We start from the raw sequence: 19704 nt of genomic DNA, 5'->3' as shown, positions 1-19704 counted from the left end.
GCTGCATACATTAAAATCAAGGAAAACTTTGGAGAAAGGAAATCTAGGTGTATGAATATTAAGAGGTCAGATGGAAAGCCCTTCTAGGGAAAGAAGAAAAAGCAGAAAGATGGCAAGAACATAACCAACAGTTGTATCAAGGTAAAGATGTAGATAATTTGGTTCTGGAACAAGAAGAGGCTGTTGATGCTGATGAAATGGGAGACCCAATTTTGAGGTCAGAGTTTGACAGAGCTCTGAGAGACCTAAATAAGAACAGGGCACCTGGAATTGATGATATTCCCGCTGAATTACTGACTGCCTTAGGAGACAGCAGCATGGCAAGGTTATTCCATTTAGTGTGTAAGATGTATGAGACAGGAGAAGTCTCATCCGATTTCTGCAGAATGTTGTTATACCTATTTCCAATAAAGCCGGTGCTGTCAGGTGTGAAAACTACAGCACCATTAGTCTAGTATCCCATGCCTGCAAAATTTTAACACGTATTATTTACAGAAGAAGCTGAGTTGGGAGAAGATCAATTTGGCTTCAGAAGAAATGGAGGAACACGCGAAGCAATCTTGACTTTACGTTTGATCTTAGAGGACCGAATCAAGGAGGACAAGCCCACGTACATGGCATTCGTAGATCTAGAAAAGGCATTCGATCATATTGATTGGATCAAGCTATTTACGATTCTGAAGGTGATCGGGATCAGATACCGAGAAAGAAGAATTATCTACAATCTGTATAAAAATCAGTCTGCAGTTATAGGAATTGGGGCTTTGAAAAAGAAGCAGCAATCCGGAAAGGAGTGAGGCAAGGCTGCAGTTTGTCCCCCCTCCTTTTCAATGTTTACATAGAACGGGCAGTAAAGGAAATCAAAGAGGAATTTGGAAAAGGAATCACAATCAAAGGAGAGGAAATCAAAACCTTGAGATTTGCCGATGATATTGTTATTTTATCTTAAACTACAGAAGATCTCGAAAAACTGCTGAATGGTATGGACGAAGTCTTGTGTAAGGAGTACAAGATGAAGATAAATAAGTCCAAGACAAAAGTAGTGGAGTGCAGTCGAACGAAGGCAGGTGATGCAGGAAATATTAGATCAGGAAATGTAGTCTTAAAGGAAGTATAGATGAATATTGTTACTTGGGTAGTAAAATAACTAATGATGGCAGAAGTAAGGAGGACATAAAATGCAGATTAGCCCAAGCAAGGAAGAGCTTTCTTAAGAAAGGAAATTTTCTCATTTCAAACATTGATATAGGAAAAAGAAAGATGTTTTTGAAGACTGTCGTGTGGAGCGTGGCATTGTATGGAAGTGAAACATGGACGATAACTAGCTCAGAAAGAAAGAGAATAGAAGCTTTTGAAATGTGGTGTTACAGAAGAATGCTGAAGGTGAGATGGATAGATCGAATCACGAATGAAGAGATATTGAATCGAATAGGTGAAAGGAGATCGATTTGGCTAAATTTGACAAGGAGAAGAGATAGAATGATAGGACACACCTGAAGACACCCAGGACTTGTGCAGTTGGTTTTTGAAGGAAGTATAGGGGGTAAGAACGGTAGGGGTAGACCAAGGTATAAATATGACAAGCAGATTAGAGCATATGTAAGATGCAGTAGTTACGTAGAAATGAAACGGTTAGCACAGGATAGGATTGCATGGAAGGCTGCATCAAACCAGTCTAAGGACTGATGACTCGAACAACACAATGTAACTCATGCCGACCACTTCAATGCGATTGCACGCCAGGAACTACACCGCACGACTGAAATGCAGTCCAGTATTTCATACACATATCATTGCTCACTCTAGGAATAACAGGCTCTTAATTTGAATGCTGCACTAACTCAGCTCAGCATGAAAAGTGAATCCTCCTTGTAACACGGAAACTAAACGTGGTGCACACAACCAACTCACAACAAGACAACGGGATGAGGCTACGCGTGTGCGTGTGGCTAAACATTAGGTACCAACCGTGCAAACTGGAAATCCGTAGGGGGACGAAATTAGGTGCGGGGATGGACTTTGGCCTCACGCTACCTGATATAGAGCAGGCAGTGAAAGAAATCAAAGAGGAATGTTGAAGGATAATCACAATCTGTGGAGAGGAAATCAAAACCCTCAGATTTGCAGATTATGTTATTATTTTATCTGAGACTGCAAAAGATCTGGAGAAATTGGTGAATGGTATGGACGGAGTCCTGGATAAGGAGTACAAGGTTAAAATAAAAATAATTCCAAATGAGAAGTAATGGGGTGCAGTCGAAGGAAGTCAGGTGATGCAAGAAATATTAGATTAGGAAACGAAGTCTTAAAGGAAGTAGATGGATATTGTTACTTGGGTAGTAAAATAACTAATGGTGGCAGAAGTAAGGACATAAAATGCAGACTAGCATAAGCAACGAAGGCCTTTCTTAAAAAAGCGAAATTAGCTCACTTCGAACATTGATCTAGGAACTAGAAAGCTGTTTTGAAGGCTTTCGTCTGGAGCGTGGCATTGTATGGAAGTGAGACATGGACGATAACTAGCTCAGAAGGAAAGAGAATAGAATGAAATGTGGTGTTACAGAATAATGCTGAAGGTAGATCGAATCACGAATGATGATATACGGAATGTAATTGCTGAGAAAATATCAATTTGGCTAAATTTTACGAGAAGAAGTGCTGGAGTTGAAGGACACATCTTAAGACACCCAAGATTTGTTCAGTTGGTATGTAATGGAAGTGCAGGCGGTAAGAACGGTAGGGGTAGACCAAGGTATGAATATGTCAAGCAGATTAGAGCAAATATGGGATGCAGCAGTTACGTAGAAATGACAAGGTTAGCACAGGATACAGTAGCATGGAGGGCTGCTTCAAACCAGTCTATGGACTGACGACTCAAACAACAATACCAAGAAGAAGTCGGTTGAGCTTTTAAGGGTATAACAAGTTTTCGTATGTGCAAATCAAGTGAGTCTATATTAAGAAATCGCTAAGTGAATAAAATCGGTGGTCTACATCCTACAAGGAACCCCATAATAAATGTTTCATTGAAGAACTTCAATGATATGTGTTTCTTGATTCTCAGCTGTGACAAAACCCCATTTCCTTATATGTTCTCACTTTAAACAATTCGTTCATATATAGAATAAGTATAAATAATCATGCATTGTAAGTAACTGTTTCTTGGAAACCCATCTCGCGTATTCAACAGCGATGACTGCTAGAAAAATTATCATTTTAAGTCAGCTTGTTGAATTCAAACCACATTCGTGAGCTAAATCACAGTCTGATGTGCAATTTGATATAGATTGCTTTATTTATTATGGTGATAACGATTGTTGGTTGAAGGGGCCTAACATATAGGTCATCCTTTCTTTTCGTTAAGAAGGAAGCCATACGTTCCAGGGTCGACTCAGTTAAATGTAACTTAAAACTCTTCAGTCTCTCAAACACACAAGATTAATATAAATATTAGTCTATACTACAACATGCCTGTAGAAGAACATTATTAGACAAGAGATGAAATACAAACTACATTCATGATCATAAAAACCAGAACACCTTGAAAAACTAGAGATAGGAAGTATTCACAGGACATGTGCATTTGTATGTTCTGAAGAAATGATTATCACTTGACCCATGGCGGCCCTTAGGTTCGAGGTCCACATCGATATCTCGGCGCACCACCTCCGACTGATAAAGTATGCCTGCGGCTCTCGTTGTCACTATAAACTGAAAGTAATGTGACTTAGCAGACGTGCAGGATGCCTCGCAGACGTATGCGAGAACCGTACCGTCAAATGAGTGAGTTTGAAAGAGGGCGCATTATTGGCATGAGAGAACGTGATGCATCCAGACGGGAAATTGCTGCTCGTATGGGACGAAGTGTGTCGGCGGTGCAACGGGTGTATACAGAATGGTTTACAGTTGGCCGTAGAACACGACGAGATGAGTCTGCTCGCACCACCCTGAATCAAGGCCCACTCCCACCCGAGAAGATCGACACCTCATTCGAATGGCATTGCAGGACAGATCTGCGTCCTCCTCGCCTCTGGTGCAACAGTGGAACAGTGTAATACATCGTACACTATCAGGAGGGACCGTCCGTCGCCTTTTATTACGGTCTGGGTTACCAGCGCGTCGTTTACTTCTCCGGCTACCTTTGACTAATGTTCATAAACAGGCTAGACTGCAATAGCGTATGGAAAGACATCACGGGGGACAAGAATGACAGCAGATAGTGTTTTCGGACGAATCCAGGTTCTGTTTGAACATGATGGACGCATTTTGGTTCGCCGCAGACAGGGGTAGGGGCATCATATTGATTGCATTCGCACAAGACATACAGCGCCAATTCAAGGCCTTATGGTGTTGAGTGCTATCGGATACAACCACAAATCACAGTTTGTGCGTGACCAGGCCAGTTTGACCTCCGTAAATAACATCCTGCGACCCGTAGCCATACCCTTTCTGCTCAACACCCCATACGCCATATTCCAGCAGAACAATGCGCGACCACATGTTGCTGCACGAACACATGCCTTCTTGTTGTCACAGGATGTAAGACTGTTGCCCTGTTCCTCCCGATCACCGGACTTTTCGCCAATCGAAAATGTATGGGATATGGTGAAATGACGGGTGCGGCGCTGTGAAGCAATGTCAACTACCAAAGATGAACTGTGGGACCAGGTATATGCAGCATGGATGGCTATACCCAGGACGCCATTCGCGCCTTATATGCGTCGACACCATCACGCATGGAACAAGTTATCAGTACCCATGGAGGACCCTGTGCCTACTAGGCAACAGGAAACATGCTCAACGTAGGTAACTGAAATGCAAATGGTTTCTGCAGATCATACTAATAAACAGGTCCTGTGAATATGAACTTCTTCACTCTAGTCTTTCAAGGTGCTCTGTTTTTTGTTAGCATGAGTGTATTAAACAAAGAATGACAAGTTTGGTTCTTAAAAGCACATCATCAAATTCTATCCAGCCACACTCAGATATTTATAAATAACATTTAGATTATCTCTGTTTAATATTTAGGAAATTAAATTCCATAACTTATGTCCATAATGTCCCGCTTTCAGTCGGTTCGAAATCCGGCAGCCCTGAAAATTATTATTCCATAGTTTCCTTGCATTTTTCCGGTTACCTAGGATCAGCATGTTGTGTGGCTCTATCCCTGTTTTACGGCCATCAGTGTCTCTACACAAAACAGGACATTATTAAGATACGTTCTGGAATTTAATTTCCTAAATCTTAAACAGAGATATACGTAAATACTCTTCTTCTTCGTAATCTGTTCACCCTCCAGGATTGGTTTTTCCCTCGGACTCGGCGAGGGATCCCACCTCTACCGCATCAAAGCCGTATCCTGGAGCGTGAGACAACGGGTCGGGGGATACAACTTGGGAGGATGACCAGTGCCTCACCCAGGCGGCCTCACCTGCTGAACAGCGGCCTTGTGGGCGAATGGGAAGATCGGAAGGGATAGACAAGGAAGAGTGAAGGAAGCGGCCGTGACCTTAAGTTAGGTACCATCCCGGAATTTGCCTGGAGGAAAAGTGGGAAACCACGGAAAACCACTTCCAGGACGGCTGAGGCGGGAATCTAGTCAGTTGACCTCCCGAGGCTGAGTGGACCCCGTTTCAGCCATCGTGCCACTTTTCAAATTTCGTGGCAGAGCCTGGAATCTAACCCGGGCCTCTGGGGGTGGCAGCTGATCACGCTAACCACTACACCACAGAGGCGTACATACATAAATATTATTTCTAAATTTTTGAGTGTGACTTGATAGAATTTGACTATGTTCTTTTAAGAACAAAACATATCATTCTTTGTTTTATAGTGTGTATTTCTACCCCTGTATTAATAACGCGAGTTTTTAAGGTATGTTGTAGTATAATATTTACCCGTGTGTTCGATAAACTGAAGAGCTTTTAAGTTACATATAGGTCATTGGACTCTTACAATAATTATCTCCACCAACGTATTCTTTAACGTTCCTTTAGCTACTAAATACCTTAAATTAAGATGTACTGTGTCTTAGAGTGAAGAATACCCAATACATATGTAACTGCCTAGGATAATGCACAAAGACTGAGAAGCTGCCTTTTCCAGAAGTCTGCAGTAATCTCGATATTGATAAAAGCTACCGCTAGTGAAGATCTTTTTATTCTTTCTACGGAATCGCTTCAATAGAAATTAACTTCACTTCCTGAAGAACCTCCCTAATCCAAGGGAGGTTAAATCACAATTATATATGGTTATGCACCTAGCAATTATATAGATTAACAGTGACAGTAACGTAAACCGTTCTACACATTTGCGGTATCTTGCTGTGTATTATAAAGGAACAGTTCGTCTACAGAATAGTGAAAAGATGTGGATATTCGCAGTCCGGCCCAACTGAACAATACACTCAGACAGGATACGGCGAATGACTATTCTTGTCTTTGAAGAATAACTAGGAATATTAAACCTGCACTTCGACTTGCGAACTGCATTAGATTCAAAGCATAAAATAAATAACCAAGTATCGTATCTGAACCTGGACATTGGAGACCTATTCATTGCACCCCTGCTAGACCAATGCTCACTCATCAGGCATCCTGAGTCAGAGTTTACTTACAGCCAGACTGGATCCGCTCCTTCTCTAGCCATTAGCACGAGAGCCATCATCCAAATGGTGACCACAGCCAATGTAACTTAACTTCCGATATCTCATAATATCCTGTGTCTCGGAATGGCTGCGTCCTGGATTTGAAACACATACATTAAGAAAGTTATATTCGCGTGGATCTGAACTGAATTGTACATTTGAAATTTCATGATAAACGCAGATTATTCGTGGGCAATATTGAAAACAGAATTTTGATATTTTACGTGTCTATCAAAATTTTTTAGCTCGGGCAAGAGCATCAAAATGCTATTGCTTCAAATGCAGTGAGCTTCCCGATAAGTTCCAGCAAACTGAATCGAATTATTGGTTAGGAACGAATACGATGGCCAATGACATGTATTAGGTCCACGGTTTCTGGGACAAGCAGATAGGGAAAGTCATTGATTTGGTGTAGCCGCAGGATGTATTAGCGGCTAGCCCATATTACTAATTAATGTGGGTTTGGTTGGCTTAGCGCATGTGGGCTGAATTGCAGTTTGCCAATTTCCGTCAAAGTTCAGTTTCTGTAGTGTTGGTCAGAAGTCACTATAGCTAGTGACAGGCTTATATTTTAAATTACTACTTAAGCAGTAAATAGCGCGGACTTAATACAGCAAGGGAAGATTACAAATATTATAATTTATTTACCGTCCATTCTTTTTGCATACACTGGAGTGATTGTCCTGCAGCAGCCAATGACATGGTGCTATCGCATTACAACACCTTTAAATTCCTCCAGTTCAGGCGGGATTGAACCTATTGTCTTATGAACAGACACATAACATCCGAATGACTACGCATCTAAGACAGCAGGAAATAAAACTGAAATGTAACTTCCAATTTTAGATAATATACGGTAGATCGCAATTTTTTTTTCTATTTATTTTACGTCGCACCGACACAGATATGTCTTATGGCGACCATGGGATAGGAAAGGTCTAGGGAGTGGAAGGAAGCAGCCGTGGCATTAATTAAGGTACAGCCCCGGCATTTGCCTGGTGTGAAAATGGGAAACCACGGAAAACCATCTTCAGGGCTGCCGACAGTGGGGCTCGAACCCACTATCTCCCGATTACTGGATACTGGCCGCACTTAAACGACTTCAGCTATCGAGCTCGGTCGCAATTTAGGATAATCATGTGTAATACGCAAAGTAAAATAATTTATCATGTTTGTGGTTGTGCACACTTCAGTTTCATATTGTTAAAAACCAAGCATATTAATTTCGACCTTCCTAAAAACTGGATGATGGTTTTCCGTGGTTTCCCATTTTCACACCAGGCAAATGCCGGGGCTGTACCTTAATTAAGGCCACGGCCGCTTCCTTCCAATTCCTAGGCCTTTCCTATCCCATCGTCGCCATAAGACATATCTATGTCGGTGCGACGTAAAGCAAAAAAAAAAAAAAAAAACAACTGGATGGAACTTAGTAGAGAAATGTGAAGTTGACGGCTTCACACTTTTAATTACCTTTCTTTTTGCTATTTGTTAAACGTCGCACTAACTGATCAAAGGTTTTCGGCGGCGGAAGGGTGGGATATTGGAAAGGAAGCGGCCGTGGCCTTAACTAACGTACAGCCTCAGCATTTGCCTGTTGTGAAAATGGGAAACCACGAAAACCCAACTTCAGGGCTGCGACAGTGGGGTTCGAACCCACTATCTCCCGAATGCAAGCTCACAGCTACGCGATCCTAACCGCACGGCCACTTAATCGGTACTTTCAATTTAATTAATAGGGCTAATATGGTTGAAAATGCCCCGAATTAATTTCGTTATCGAAAAATAGTTACTTTATTAACCTTCTTCGTAAAAACATAAATAAAATTTTGCTTAGATTTTTGCTAGTGACATACGGAAGGTCTTCAGCGACGCAAAGAAGGTAGCGGCCGTGGCCTTAATTAATATTCAGCTCGAGTATTTGTCGGGTGTAAGAACGCGAGACAACAGAAAACTATATTCTGAGCTTCCAACTGTACAGCTACGCGACCCGAATCGCGTACGAACACACTCGGTGTACTTTTATTATTGATAAGAGGCAGTTATATTCTAGAAGGTGTTTCAGAGTTGAAATTTATAGCTGTGTACTTAAGACTACCATGCACTTCATAAATATCATTATGATGTTACTCGGAATGGTAGGAGAAGTGTGGAGTTTCGTCTGAAAGAGACAGTAAACGGACTTTATGTGAGGATCTAGGACTGCAGTATCAGGGATATTAATAAAGCATGTGGAAAATATACAAGAAAAAAATCCTAAATAGACACAGTGCTCTCTCTGCGAAACGTGAATAATTTCACCTTATTTTCTTGACACGCCATTGAACCTATAATTCTCAAGGGTTCAGCATAAGTCCAAAAGCCTACACAGTATAATGTCTACGAGTAGGGGTCGTGAAAGCATCAATGGCAACAATAACCTAAATGTTAGGAAACTGCTCCACACGTCACTAATTTAAAACACGTTCGTTTCTGTCTGTTTGATTTTTTTTGTTCAGTAAAAAGAGGAGTGTGGATGTGTGTAGTATGATTGCAGAAAATAAATTTACGTGTACAAGTTGCATGTCTAGAATATTACGCTATCGTTATGAGAGACTTATCCATTCATACGTAAATGTTATGCAAGAGTCATAGTGTAGTTTGGTCATGTCTAAGTCTTCTGGAGTCTCATGGGCTAAGGAGGAAGGGGAATTTAACTGTTTAACTATTTCTCTAAGAAGTGCGGTGTAACCGTCACTGCATGCAGAATGACCTTGTCTTCTTGTACCGGTGTTTTTTTGTTTGTTTGTAATGATGACTGTTATTTTAATGGTCTAAACAACTAGTCTGAGAATGTCTCTCATATAACTGGCACTCATAATGCAATATAGATATGCGCAGAAAATTCTGATATACCTAGGCTATTTATTCACCTAACCATAACGACCGGCTTTTGCTCGGTAAGTCTCGTGTAAATACAGTCCTGACGGCGTTGCGCATCAGATTCCACGGGAAGAAGTTCAAGCAATTGAAGGCCATTTCCGTATTTTTTTCCACTTTTCACGGCCGGGGCTGTACCTTAATTAAGGCCACGGCCGCTTCCTTCCCACTCCTAGCCCTTTCCTGTCCCATCGTCGCCATAAGACCCATCTGTGTCGGTGCGACGTAAAACAAATAGCCACTTTTCACAATTTGCTTTACGACGCACCAACACCGATAAGTCTTATTGTGACGATAGAATAGGAAGGGGCCACGAGTGGGAAGGAAGCGACAGTGCCCTTAATTAAGGTACTGTCCCAGCATATGCCTCATGTGGAAATTAGAAACCACGGAAAACGATCTCCAGAGCTGCCGACAATGGGGTACGAACCCACTAACTTCTGAACGCAAACTCACAGCTGCGCGACCGTTACCACACGGCCAAACTGCTTGGTCCATTTTCATTTGAGAGGAGAGAAAAAACGAAGTATTATTATTATTATTATTATTATTATTATTATTATTATACTCATCGTTAAAGATACCACACTGTACTAGCTTAATTCAAATGGTTTATATTTACATTTGTATAGTTTAAATTATTTCCTTCCTACTTGCTATTAAGACATGTCGTATATAGTTTGGGTCATAATTTTACAGTGCTTTTCACATCTTTGGTACTGTAACGTTTCCAGATGTGTCAGACGACCAACAATCTTTCAGGAGGATATTCATATTCTTGAAAACCATTGGTGCTAAATCTGAGCCGGATAAGAATTAACTGTTTGTTCAACTTCAATATTATTTGAATTATTTGAATAATTCCTCTTGCCTGAAGTCGTACCAATAAATAAGATTGGCATTTTTCTACGATTCAAAGTGTTGACATTGTACGAATTACATTTTGCAATATGGAAAGGGAGTTGATCGAAACTCTCATGTTGGGAACATTTCGGCCTAGAGTGGTTTATAGTAGAAATATACAGATATTGCTGTCACCTGATTTGAGCCTGCGGACGTCACCATTATCTTCGTCGATTATACGGTAATATGATAAATATTTACATATCTGTATTACAGTGCATTTGTTTATGGGTGAAAAAAAATGAAATGTAGTATGGCTTTTAGTGCCGGGATATCCCAGGGCGGTTTCGGCTTGCCAGGTACAGGTCTTTCTATTTGACATCCGCAGGCGACCTGCGCGTCGTGATGAGGATGAAATGATGATGAAGACAACACATACACACAGTCCCGTGCCACTGGAATTGAACAATTAAGGTTAAAATCCCCGACCCGGCCGAGAATCGAACCCAGGACCCTCTGAACCGAAGGCCAGTACGCTGACCGTTCAGCCAACGAGTCGGACTGTTTATGGGTATTTACTTCAGACAGATATTATGGACTTAGAATACAGTGCTGATTTACGAAAAGCCGTAACATACATTGGATAAAATAACACACAATCTTCTGAAGAATGATACAATGAGTTCTTTTTGCATACATACGTGGGTAAAATTCCCTACTTCATTGCTGAGAATTAAAGGAACTGAACTCCATTTGCAACTGTCTATTAGTTAGTAATTCCACCGATTGATAAAGCATGGGAGCACAAGTCGGTGTAAAAAGACCCTGGTCTAACGACAGTTGTAAAGTGGTGAAGGTACTGGATGAAAGGTCTCTGGAGGAAGTGCACGGAACCTATCAACATTCACAGGGGATTGTTTTTGTATCCGGAAAGAAAGTGATGTCCGTTGAACAAATGCGAATATGGTGCCATGAATTAAGCAAGGTGAAACGATTGTGAAGGACATAGAGCAGAGTGGACGTGCATTAACAGCAAACGCATTTGTTAAGGTCAATGATGAACATCAGCGGGGCAAACGATTTCCCAGAGTCACTGAAATGGTGATGTGTTTATTCCAGTAGCACACAACTTTCTAACGTCAGGGAATAGATAAACTTACCTTACGCTATAGCAAATGCGTGAATAACTTTCGTGATCCTGTCAGAAAAATAAGACTAGTGCCGAAATAAAAGTGTTCTTTATCTTGAAATATATCTTTTCAGCTACAAAGAATTAGGGATACTGAATTCTTGACTTACCCTCATACTGTACCCGCCCCTACCCAAAAGGCTCCGGCGAGAAAATCTACTGGGCGTTACTGGGTAAAATAAATAGGCGCACATCTTAAAGTAACTAAGCGGCATACAGGGTAAGAGAAACGGGGCATACCTAAAAATAATGAGAATACATTCATATAGAATTTAAGTTAATACAAAAGGTTTATTAAATCCTGATGACTATGGGAATGACGCATGTATACACAAATGAAATACATCGTTGCTTTACATCTGTTGTGGATTATTTCTTGACTTGTAGTCTTGTGTGATAGGACCGAGCACTGTTTATCACGAACCGATATACCATGACGCAACGTGAACGGAAACATTTATCATAAACACTGAAGCTATCTCACATTATTGACACATGAAATTAACTCTCATGCCACAAGTCTGAGCGATCCCTATTCTAAAAGCACACAAATATTTCCCAACGAAACACCATAAAATAAATTATACAAATGTGGATCTAACACCCGGATTCGAACCAAACCCTCACTGGAATAAAATTCGCCATGCCGATGGGATAACGCCGTCGCCGACGCTAATAACAGTCACAACATGTTACATAAAACAACATAAAGAATCACACATTATGTACAATAAACACGTGAGGCACCCATCCTTCATTCTAGCATTGTGGAATATCAATGCTCACGTAGAGGACTGAACTGATGACCCCAGATATGAACATGTGGCTCTGAAAACCCTAGCTAATTTATACTCAATAAATAACAATAATAATCTAACAAATATTAGTACCAATTACCGTGTCATTTATTAGCGAATATATTATTCTGGCGTGTTGAATATTTCTAGCTCTTAGCCTACTCATTCAGGCCTCCCTTCACAGTAAAAGCTCCCCTCGCCCCCTTAGAGGCGAGACACACACAAAAACTCATCTGGCGCACGGTCAAGCGTTTCCATCCCCACATCGGGTGGTCATTAGCCTCGGCCTTCACAGGCGACACAAACCATCTCTTTAAAAACACCTTGTCCCGAGGTACCTCGTACACTCTCGTTAATACTGAGGTCTATCCCTCGTTCATCAAATCGCTCTCATGGCCAACCCATGACTTCAAATATCACATCTACCTCACATCACGACACCGGTTATATAATACCAATATTTGCATTATTATTATTATTATTATTATTATTATTATTATTATTATTATTATTATTATTAATTTCGGCTGTCCACTGACTTCCTGACTTGATTTATCTGGTAATTAAATCATATCAAACCATCACACGGAAACTTCCTCATAATTGCAACGTAATTAAATAATCAAACGATAATTAAATCATAATCAAACCCTCATTAATTTATGGTTAACACATAATTAATTTATAATTAAACTGTCACACGGTAATCAAATCATCATTAAATATTCACACGCTAATTAACTCGTATTTATACCACAATTAAATTGTCACACGGTACTTAAATCATAATTAAATCGTACTTAAACTGATCAAAATAACCCATCTTAAATTGAAACACTCCCTAGCTAAATATTTCAATGGAGGTATGGGGTATCAGTCCTATAGACATCTCTCGTAACTCTGGAACACCTCACGTAGCTTAATTATATTACTTACCACTCATGAAATTATCAATACTGGATGAACTACAACCTAACTTAAATTATCAATCCCTGAATCTACTAAACTGCTGGTCTCCTGACGCATTAATTGACTACAAGTTTCCCAAAATTAAGTAAATAAGTGAATGTTCTACCGCATGCAAATCTCTCAGACTATAGTTTCCCCTATTTACAAATAAATCACTCAGACCTGTTATTAATTAAATTAAATAAGAAATAAAAACTACGTGCTCATCTTTGGCACTTCTACATTCAAAGAAAGTTACATCCCTAACATTATAGCGTCAGCTTAAGATAAATAATTCCCGTCCCTTCTAGTCGTGCCATTTAAATATGAAAATACTCATCTCTGTCATCTGACGACACCTTGGTCAGCTCCGGAGATCCATATCGGAGTTTACTGCTGACCCATTGGCAGCAAGGCGATCACTGGTTGCTCGATCTCACCTTCAAGATGGAAGTCCATGGTTCTTGGTCGATGAAGTCGCTTGCAGTATCCTAAGCACAGAATACGTAACTATTTTTCACAATACGTTTAATTGCGTTCAGCGTGGGCGTCCGGCCACGATTTCAGATTAGTATTTTGTAATCCGTGGTTCGGTATCGAATTTCTTGTACCTCTCAGCCACTATTTATTTATTACTACCCGACACGGTTTTGCTGTAGTAATAATGATGATAATAATATTACAATTCGAACTGAGTGTTCACGATACGTCACAGTTTGAAAAATTTAATTACTAGCGTCACGTATATCAATTCTATGCAGTATTCACACGAATTACTCTAATGCATTTGAATTTTAAGTTTGAACTCACTAAACAAATGATTAATAGGAGCTCAACTAAACATAGCTTGGCCCTTGGTGAGCTGAGAATCCCGAATGAATAGCTGTGCCTACGGCAGTACTTTTTACAAGAAGGCAGATTCCCCCACTCCCCACGGCCCACTACAGGTCAAATAGTACGACCATCAGGTGACTAATATTCACCTGATGTGATTGAAACATCTCCGTACGATTATTCTTCGTAGGATCTCCTGTAATTAATTTTCCTGCTTCTCCTTCCACACTAGGGTGAACTCCCGCATCAAGGAGGTATTTTGACACTAACCAAATGGCCCCTGGTAATTTTCCACGCAGAAATAACACAGTATTCTTTCTCCAACCGTAAGTTATCAACCAAGAAGACATTAAACACTCTAAAAAATGGCCCCAATTATAGTTATCTCTTCTAAATCGGAAACCGACTCCAGAATTCAGATTTTATTAATTAGCACATCGTAGATGATCACGTTGGCTAGGCTAGATTAAAGATGGCTTCCATATTTCGCTTCGAAAAAATGTGCCTCCCCTCGATTTCTTGGTCGTGAGGTAGGGCTGACTTCTCTCAAGTTACGTCACGGTGAACCACCGATTTCAGCCCCACTCAGGACTTCACGGGCTTGGCTCTCCTGCGGGCTCCCCGCTGGACAAAGGAAGATATTGCACAATAGATCGCAAATAATAAAATTCTGTAAAATAAAGTGTGTAGACTTACTTTATCGGTCTCAATTATAATGATATTAATTAATATCGATATTCCTTTCCTCAAATAGCATTGCGTCTGCAACTTAAATGACCAGTCTTAATCAAAGGTCCTTGGATCATGACCCTGTCGGGTACAATACATACATACATACATACATACATACATACATACATACATACATACATACATACATACATACATACATACATACATACTATGTATACATTAGACTAACAGGACAGTGAAAGTTTTAAATAGGAGTGCTGCTGTTGTTCGTTTTACATGACAGCTAACACCACGTGACTAAGAACGAAATAGGCACTTTAATTGGTTGAAGAATGACATATATAGTGTGTTCAAATGGCTGAACCATGAAGGACGGATTCACACACTTCAACCATTCAAAACCGCGATCGATATTAACGTACGTTAAAGCACATGAAGCAATCGTTCGTGGATAAACCAACAGACGATATTATATATCTCACTTCAATGAATTAAATAGCATCTTTTCTTCTTATTCACGTGCAGTTATCTGGTACATAAAACAAACAGTTTTCTCCTGAGCCCCTGTTTTGAAAACCGCCTGGTGTATGTTAGTCTAACGTTGAATTGACTAGGTACATATATACCGTACATAAATTATAGTTTTCATCGGTTTAGCGTCTCCCGTCCTCGATATTCGTGCGTGACAAAGGAATTGTTTGCTGCATATTGCGTGTATCCCTAATCAGTCCACGCTGTATAGCCCATCGTCCCCCTCAATATCATTTGATTTGATCTCATCCGTTCCACGCATGCTATCAGTAACCTCAAAGTGATAATCCTGTTCCACTACTCCTGGGATCTAATCACAAGTTCTGTGTTACCGTCCAAAATGAGAGAGATTTAAAAGGAAGGAAAATGAATCTCATCAATTAGCTTTTGTTTTAGTGGAAAGATTTTTTATTGGTAGGGCGTTGGCTTCTCTGTGTTGTATTTGCTGCAGTGCGGAAGGCTACGAGAATTGATCTGATTTAATGATGCGCCGCACAACTTCATCCTTCATGGGATTTTAACTCTGCAGATAAAGATACATTTTTCTTGTTATTATCTTGTGAGAATAATGCATTACTCTCTGTAAAGGACTGGGGAATGCGAGGACGGAAAGTCCAGTGGAAGAAACTGAAGAGGTGTACGTTATTAAACGACGGAATAAATAACTCTTGTTGCAGTAGTCATGTAGATTTAGTTAAGTATAGCAACTGTAACGTGCGAATTTAATTAATTTACAATTACAAACCAATCATCTAATACTTGTATTACTTGTTCCTTTAAGACGAATGGAAGATATAAGAAACGTTCCCAGTATGGAAGTGGTGTTCTTGTGTCGTTTAGTATGTCAGACCCCTAATCTAGAAGTAGCATGTCAGTCTCTAACCTCGAGGCCCCGAGATCTATTCCTGGCTCTAACAAGGAATTTATCCCAGGATTGAGGGTTGGACAGGTTATCAATCAGCTGTTTGAGACTAACAAATTGTGCAAACTATTATGAGACGCAGTGGATCCGATCATGAAAGCCAAACAATACTCACCTTAAATACCTCCAGTATCTGTTGGTCAGCCGTCTCTGTGGTGTAGTGGTTAGCGTGATTAGCTGCCATCCCCGGAGGCCCGGGTTCGATTCCCGGCTCTGCCACGAAATTTGAAAAGTGGTACGAGGGCTGGAACGGGGTCCACTCAGCCTCGGGAGGTCAACTGAGTAAAGGTGGGTTCCATTCCCACCTCAGCTATCCGGGAAGTGGTTTTCCGTGGTTTCCCGCTTCTCCTCCAGGCGAATGCCGGTATGGTACCTAACTTAAGGCCACGGCCGCTTCATTCCCTTTTCCTTGCCTATTCCTTCCAATCTTCCCATCCCTCCACCAGGCCCCCGTTCATCATATCAGGTGAGGCTGCCTGGGCGAGGTACAGGTCATTCTCCCCAGTTGTATCCCCCGACCAAGAGTCTGAAGCTCCAGGACACTGCCCTTGGGATCCCTCGCTGAGTTCGAGGGGAAAGCCGACCCTGGAGGGTAAGCAGATGATGATGCTGCGGCTGCTGCTGCTGATGATGATGATGATGGTGATCTGTTGGTAATTAGGCTGTATCGCCTCAGCAGGACAATATTTTGTTGTTTGATTTGTTTGTTTTTTTGTTTGTTTCAGTGGCTTGGTTCATCACGAGTATGAGCTTCGTATACTTACAGTCCAAGGATACTTGTCTGCAGGTTAATATAAAATAATGTTATTTATTAAATAAATTAATTATAACATCACAATTTGCAATAGAAGTTATGTTATGTAATATCACCAGTCACTAGCGAGCTTCACCAGGAACAAGTCACTCAGCGCTCTTACTCCCACTCGTTTTTATCGTATAGCATAACGTGTACTGCGTCCTCGTTCTTAAGACGACGGAAGATAGATCATGTGTGTAACAGAAAACACTTTTTCGTGTATTATAGGTTAGATTGTGTATTGAGGTTTAATCGTGTGTGTATAGTCCTTATATGATAGGTTAGGTTATGGTTAATGGTTGTAATAATCTTTAATGTGATCAACTATATTCAAGAATCTTCTGCTGAAGGCTATATCATGTCTGTCACTTATAAATAACAGTCCATGTTTTATAAGATGCTACGGAATACACCCAGTTGTGTGTGTGTTAATATGTGAGATCTGGAATCTTAATGTATCAAAAACATATTGTAAAATATTCCAGGTGTTTCTAGATAACTGTATGTTATGCGCCATAGTGACAAAGTTGTTTCAAGGCAATTCTAAAACAAGAAATTACCAAGGATTTCTTGATATAATTGTAGAGCCATCCAGGTACCTTGTAGTAATATTATTATGTAAGAAAGCAGAATCGACAAGAATGCTAGCCAGTATATATACATATGAAGAATGTTAAGAGAGAGAAGAAGAGTATGTGAAGGAGGGTATGGAGTTGTGTTGTAGATGCTGCTGCAACGTAGGTTGCTGTATGAGAGGAGAAGTTAAATTTGTTGTTGCTGTTTTACGGATACCGCGCCGTGAGTCATCCGTAAACTGTTCAGTATTTTCTATGTGATTAGTTCCGTGAGCAAGTTATAATTTTCGACAGTCTGTTGTTGACGTAGCAAGCTATTATTAGAGCAGCCTATCATACTGATAATGATTCTCACATCGATTGTAAATTATTGTAGGGGTCGTGTTATTATTATATTTACTACATCGCTTCACCTAAGTCAAAGAGTATTTGTCTAATTAAAATTAATGTGTTTTCGCACTACGAACTTCATCTTCCCTTAACATACATAATGGCATAAATACTGATACCGGATCTCTATTAAAATAAAGTTTTTGTTAACATATAATTCATCGTCAGAGGACAACGGTTCTACTTAACACATTTAACTCAACCAACAATCCAACACAAAACAGCCACCTGTGAATACTTCATCACACCTACAACAACAAACAAATCAATAGCAGCAGCAGAAATGACAAAGAAAGCACGTTCATAACTTACTAATCAATCTTCTGTTTCTTAAACCCCATCACGACCTATTTTACAGCCAAGTAAATTTGCAGAGCTTAAGCGTGTGCACGAATATTTTTTTCGCGATACTCAATTGCAACAAACGAAGGTTTTCAGAGGCCCAGTAAAAAACAAACTATATCAGTAGCAAGATTTAACAGTAAATATACGGCAGATTTTACAGCTGTTCGTATGTCCGCCTCCGTAGCGTAACGCTTAGCACAATTAACTACCGTCCTCGGTGGCCCGGGTTCCATTCAATGCCGTGTTGGGGATTTTAACCTTCATTAGTTAATTCCAATTGGTAGAGCTGGATGTGTGCGCCGTCTTCATCTAGAACTCATGATTGGTAGGGCCCCATTATCATAGATGCGCAGGTCACATATACGACGTCAACTCCAAGGACCTGCACCAGGCCCCTTCGGAGTCCACACGCCATTATTATTATTATTATTATTATTATTATTATTATTATTATTAGCAACATAGGGGCTGCCTGGCCGAGGCGGTAAAGACGTGCTAGGTTCGCCCGGAAGGACGTGGGTTCGAATCCCCGTCAGGAACTCTTAAAATTTAAGAAATGAGATTTCCACTTCCGGAGGTGCATATGCTCCTGAGGTTCACTCAGCCTAAAACAAGAATGAGTACCAGGTGATTTCCTTGGGGCAAGGGCGGCCGGGCGTATAGCTAACCACTCTACCCCATCAAGTGCCGAGGTTACGGATAGTGGAAGCCTTTACCTTCTACCCCTCCCAGGGCCTTGATGGCTTGCACGGAGAAGACTTTGCTATTATTAACAACATACTCCTCTTGAACACATGGATGATTACAGTAACCAGCAGAGTTTACACTACACATCAGCGTGTCAGATTTCTGAAGTAAGTACTTCTACTATCAGTGATTACAGTTCTGTAGCAAAATGTTTAGAAGAGTCAGAACTTCAATTTCATACCTTCCAAGACCTTCCAACCAAAAATCTTGAAGTATTAGTTCGTAATGTTACTGACTCGGAAATTCACTCAGAGTGAAAAAAAGTTCCATCTACTTTACAGCTACAGAAAGAATCAAATTTACCCCACTGAGAAATATCACAATATGATGCAGAATCTGTCCGTCAAGAAAGCTACTGGATATGATCACATCCCTAATATAGTCTTCAGACATCTCACTCGGAAAGCACTATAATTCCTTTCATTTGTACTCAATTCTCTTCTTTGTCTAGAGTAGTTTCCCGGCGAATATAAATACGCAGTAATAGCTGCAATTATCAGACATGGAAAACATTCGTCGCTACCAGAAAGCT

This window comes from Anabrus simplex, chromosome 2 (genome assembly GCF_040414725.1).
Source record: "Anabrus simplex isolate iqAnaSimp1 chromosome 2, ASM4041472v1, whole genome shotgun sequence".
Lineage (NCBI taxonomy): Eukaryota > Metazoa > Arthropoda > Insecta > Orthoptera > Tettigoniidae > Anabrus > Anabrus simplex.
The sequence above is the reverse complement of the archived record's forward strand: the minus strand, read 5'-3'. Positions refer to the sequence as shown.